Below are 6,095 nucleotides of genomic sequence, written 5' to 3'. Positions count from 1 at the left end.
GCTAAGACTCCGCTTTCTATGTCGCTTAGAAGCCGAGTCTATACACTTTAAGTGCAAAGAACACAATATATAGGGCTCGTGTCGGCACGCCAATTTTTTAATAAATACTTTAATATATATAGAACACAATAGGAAATGTATCTTATATAAATCCCGTAGCTAGCCGATGTAGTGTAGCCGTCAAAGCGAAAACACGATAAAATACAGGGTCTAGAAGCGGAGTCTTAGCGGTACGATACAGAGAAGCTAGCGATTGAAATGTATGTTATATACACTACGCAGACTAATTATAGAAAAAGTGAATAGACAGAATACAAGCATTATATATAGACTCACTTATCTGCAATTTTCTTGCGTATATCTTGCGTAGTAGTAGTGTTATATAGTAATTACAAAGCTATCCTCCTTAGGTTGCTATAGCTTGCCCTTCTTCTTCTTCTATACCCTCTAGTAGACTCGACATATTAGCTGGAATACGACTCGCTCTGTAGTCCTTCAAGAACCTATTAACCTTAGTCTCGAGCCTAAACCTAGCACTATCGGTAGACACGTTGTTAGCCTTTAACTCCTTAAACTTAGTTGAATTCTTAATTATTTGTATATACTAATCTTCTTTAACTATCCAGGTTTGAGCGTCTCTAAGAGAGACGGCTATAGCTAGAAAGCGAGTACGAAGCTAACGGCAGTAGACAATAAGTACAGCTGTCTCGGTCTCGTCGTCCGTAATAGGTAGACTCGACCGTAGAGCGCTTTACTAGGCCGGCGGCGGTTAATAATAATATAGCGGTAGCGGCGGCGGCTAATAAGGCTATAGATAAACAGGCGGTTAAGGCGCTCTATAATAATGGTATTGCTATTATACTAACGGCTCTAGCGCCTGTTAATTCTTGCCTTTGCTAACGGCCTTGCCTTACTCGTTCTCGGGGTGCCTTAGCCTATAGCACTGCATTATCTCCTCGATAACCTTCTTATTTGGTGTTTCTACTAAGCACCGCTTATTAAGAGCTATTTGATCCCTCTAGAAGCTAAGGATTGATACCGTAAGCTTATAGTGTTAACCTATTAACTCGTAACAACCTACAACGTTAGCCTGTCGTCTAAGGGTATACTAGGGGTCTATACAGGCATAAGCCTTGCGAATGGCCTCGTATTGAGATAGGCGGTTATTAGTCTCTTACAGAGTAAGCTTATTAGTATCCTTCTTCTTGCTCCCTTTAGGTACTCGAGGTAGTAGACTAGAGGGCAAGTTAATAGCATTAGAAGAGGCTTTAGTCGGTAAAGAAGGCTGTTGCTGCACCACCTGTTTGTCGTTAACCTTCGGACCTAACTTAGAAAGTAGTATGTCGGCTCTATAGCTCTAGTATTCAGTTAGAAGGACCTAAATACTAAGAGGCTTTATCTAGCGGAAGTATCTAACAATACTATTACCTTTGCCTATCTATTCTTGCTAGCCTCCGGTTATAAGGAAGTCCTTGGATTGTAGCTTACCGTTCTTTACTAATAAGGCCTGTATCTTACAATAGCGGCGGAGCAAGCAATAGTTGAAACCCTTCGCTTTAGCATAGGCTATTATAGTAGTCTTAGCGGTGTCGATTAACCTTCGAATACTAGCGGCGCTGTAGTTTATAATGCTATAGTCTTTGCTAAGGTCTTTACGGTTAAAGTAGACCTATAACTCGAGATTAATAGTATCTGGCTCTAGTAAGGTCCTTGCTGGTTGCTTAGCCGCCTTCTTAACTATAGGAGTGGCTTCTATAGCCTTAGAAGAAGCCTTAGAAGAAGCCTTAGAAGAAGAAGGAGCCTTCTTATAAGCCGGCGTAGCTTCTTCGACAATGGCCTTCTTAGGTAGCTTCCTAGCCCTCTTAATAACCTGTGTAATAGTAACCTCTAGCTCTTCCGGAAAGGGTAGTTCTTGTCTACCTTCTTGTCTACCTTCTTATCTACCTTCCTGTCTACCTTCTTATCTACCTTCTTATCTACCTTCTTGTCTACCTTCTTGTCTATCTTCCTGTCCTTCTAGCAAAGTGTCGCTTATTAGTAAGCTAATATCGCTTTATTGAGTCTCGTTAACCTTAAACTGGACCTTCTTTGCCTTCTTTAAAGCACTTGCTATTAAACTTGCCCGTAAGCTCCTCCTCTTACTTATAGGTTAGTTACACTCCTAAGCAGCTGCAACCTCCGCTTCTAGCTGTTTTGCTAGCAAATGAGCGTCTTCGGCGCTCTTCGGCGTACGTCGCTTCGTAGGCATAGAGAGGGCTAGTAGGGACTAAGGTATATATTGTTAGCTTCGAGACTAACTTCGTATACGTCTACTCTACCTTCTTACGTCCTATAATAAAGCTATGTCTACTGGATCTCGTTTAGTATATATTAAGCCTTCTTCTATTGCTATAATATTACTAGTATTGTCGTATATTAAGGCGTCGCTAGGCGGTAGTAAATCTACTACAATTAAAGGCAGAGGAGGAAGAGTTTCTAGCAACTAAGTCTAGTCTTGTATATCCACTCCTTCGGGCAACGACAATAGCGATAAAGGCTCTTCTTTTGTTAGGTATTAGCTCTGCGCTATGCGATTATAGTGTATATTAGTGCATTAGACGGACCGTAGAATGCTAAGAAAGCAGAAAATAGATGCTTAGCGGGTCGGCTTAGTAACTCGCTATATGCCCTACTATCTGCGCTGTATTCTTGCGCAATAACAATACTACTAATTAGGTCGATATCTACATTAAAATGAAGCGGTAAGCTTATAGTATTTATTAGGAAACCAACGGAATTTATTAACACAGTATGCCGGGAATAGTAGTGGAATTAGTATAGTAGAATGTATAGAGGCAGCATTAGTTGCCCCGCGGCTAAAAAGCTTAGGGTTTTTAAAATTAAGAATAGTAAGGATTCGGACGACTCCGATTAATCCTTGTCGGATAACGACAGCTCCTTAGATACTAGTTATTATAGATACGCCCGCCGTCGCAGACACTGTTAGCATTATCGGGACTACGTCGCGGAATCGCTAGTTTCGGAAGCGAGTTATATCTAGGGGTACTACGCCCGCCCCTAGCGGCTACGGTTCGATCTAGCATATCTCGGGTTCTTCGATCCTCTACTTAGCGTTACGAATTACGGCGAGGGAGACTACGCCTTAGTCGGGAACAAGATAATATACCGTTCGGTATATGCTTTTATCGAAGCGGCTAAGGATTATACTTATATCGTAGAGCGAGAGACGGTTTATCTTAACCTCTTCCTTTGCTTTCGAGAGATAGCGCTTAGTTAGTATTATAGTTACCTTTCTAGCCGTAACCGAGCAAAGCTCCGCAGCGGATACGGTCTAAAGCGCTAGGAACGTTATCTTAGCAAGAAATAGAAGGTCCCTCCGATAAAGGCGATAGATCTCCTCGATAAGTAACGCTACGACCGGTAGGATATCGCTTTAGGGCGTTTAGTAATAGACTTTATTATTAAGACGGTGCGACTCGCTAAGGATACTAGCGTACGGAAATCGAACCGGCTCTTAGAAGCTTACCGTCGAATAGACCCGCGCCTCTAATTAAATATAGACGAGCTAAATTGTCGTATAAAGGTCGATAAGTAGGTTACGTACTACGAGAAGTAGGTATTAATTTAGGAGTATATACTTTCGTCCTCGTCTAATCGTCGCTAAGACGCTACGACTAGGAACAATAGCCGCGCTAGTAAGGCTGCCTAGTAGAACCGATACGAAGGGAACGCCTCTTATACTCTAGCGAGCTTCGCTCTAGTAAAAGCATCCTCTAACTACTAGAACCGCGATGTCGACCGACCGAACCTACTACGCCTTACTAACGCCTATTAGCAGAATCGCCTGCCTAACGCCCCTTAGTAGAATCGCCTACCGCTAGTAGGAAATAGTAAAGGACCGTCGAAGGGTAGTAGCCCTACCTTCCTCTCGAAAGACCTAAAGCGAGTCGATTCGCGCCTATTTAATCGATAGAATAGAAAGCGTAACGATCGAGCTCGTAAGTAGGCTAACTTTGCCGATAATAGTAAGAAAGCAGGCGATACTATAAATAATACTAACTAAGCCGACGACGGCTATCGGGAGGATAGTTAGGAGGATAATAGGAGAACCGACGCAGATAATTATAGCTATTTTAGTAACGCCGGAGAAGACGCCGACTACTTTACCGACCTATACGACTCCGATCCGAGCTTAGGAGCTTACTTTGCGGGCGTAGGCGACTGCTCGCTATTAGCGTTAAACTCGGTGCTATAGGCTAAAGCGTCCCTACTAGCGGCGATCTAACTATTTGCCTCTACGAAGCACGCTTATAAGGTCTATAGGCGGCGATTTAAGTTAGGCAACCTTCTATACTAGCATGTCCGTAAGGAGTATATAGGGGCGACGACGCCTTCTACTATTATCGAACGCGTATTAGCAAACCTAGAAGTAATTTAGTCGAAGGCGCCTCCGTTAGCTTAGCAAGGTTACGTATTCCAGAATTAGCAATATATAACTTTCCCTCTTCGGTTGTTACTATCTAGTATATCTATATAGGTCTGCCTAGATACCGGCTATACGCTTGCTATTATAGAAAAAGACTTCGTTTTAAGCTATCGCCCGGACGTAGAGATACGTAAGCTACGCGAACCGATCGAAATTAGCGGTATTGCCGGCGCGCATCGCTCCGGGGAATACGTCGTATTAGACATATTTGTCCTAGTAGCAAAGACGGACGGTATAGTCTCCCTAGTACGAATAACTCGTAAGGTTTACCTAGTTCCTAAACTAAAGGCAAAAATCCTAGTCGGTATAGATACGATTGCTCTAAAGAGAATAAAAATCGATATTCCCGTACGGACGGTTACCGTAGCTAGTTAGGACAACGCCCGCTTTAAAGTAGCTATTAAGCGCAAGAAAGGGAAGTCGGTTTAGCGCCCTATAAGGCTAGCGGAGGACGTAACATTAGCGCCGCGTACGGTCGCCCTCGCGCTAGTTAAGTACGGCGGTAACCTCCCTAAGGGCTAGGATTTTATTCTTAACGCCGGTTTCTTAGTCTAGCTAACTAGTAATATATAGGGATTGTCGTTATAAGCTCCGCCGTTAGTAACGGCGTATAATTAGGTCGTAGACGCTAATTTTTCTTATATATATATTCGTAATAATACGACGACTCTAGTAACAATTCGAGCCGGATAGCTACTTAGTTCGTTAAGTAATAGGACCTTTACTAGGGCCTACTATATCGACGTAGCCGACTACGGACTAGCGGGATTGAGTCCTAACGCTTTTACGGCTACGCGGGATATGCTAAATACGTAGTAGGAATACTAGTACGTATTAGGCGTAACGATCTACGGTAACGATAACTAGGCAGACTAAATCGCTATAGCGGTCGAGCGGTACCTAGAGCTTTTTACTAATCGCTAAACGGTCGTTAATATTCCCGAGCACGATTACATACCTATCCTAACTATGCCAAATTACCTAGATCTGTTGCCGCCCTCCTATATAATTAACCTAGGCAAGAGGGATCGTAAAGTAGTAGATAAGATATATAACGACCTGCACCGCTAAGGGAAGATATAGTATATAACCGAGCCTACGCCCTTCGGCTTTCTAGTGTTTGTCGTATAGAAGCGCGTTGCTAACGGTAAAGGTAGTATAATTAACAAGCTATAGGCGGTAGTCGACATACGCGCCTTAAATAAGGTAACGATCCCCGATAGCTATTAGATACCGCTCTAGGCGGATCTCTTTGTATAGTTAGTAGGGTACTAGTATATTAGCACTATAGACTATCTAACCTTCTTCTACTAATAGGGCGTAAAGCCGGAGGATCGTTACGAGTTAACGATTAACACTTATCGTAGCTAGGAATAGTACAAGGTCGCTACTATAGGATATTCGAACAGTGTCTAATTCGTATAGCGGAAGCTAGATTAGATCCTTCGCGACTATCGCAGCTTTGCGTAGGCATATATCGACGATATCGTAGTGTTCTCGCAGACGTTACCTAAGTATCTCGATTATCTAGAAGCGGTTTTCTAGAGATTAGACGCCGTAAGGATTAGTATTAGTCCGAAGAAGACTTTCTTAGGCTTCCCCTCTACGA

This window comes from Pseudocercospora fijiensis, assembly GCF_000340215.1.
Source record: "Pseudocercospora fijiensis CIRAD86 unplaced genomic scaffold MYCFIscaffold_1, whole genome shotgun sequence".
Classification (NCBI taxonomy): domain Eukaryota; kingdom Fungi; phylum Ascomycota; class Dothideomycetes; order Mycosphaerellales; family Mycosphaerellaceae; genus Pseudocercospora; species Pseudocercospora fijiensis.
The sequence above is the reverse complement of the archived record's forward strand: the minus strand, read 5'-3'. Positions refer to the sequence as shown.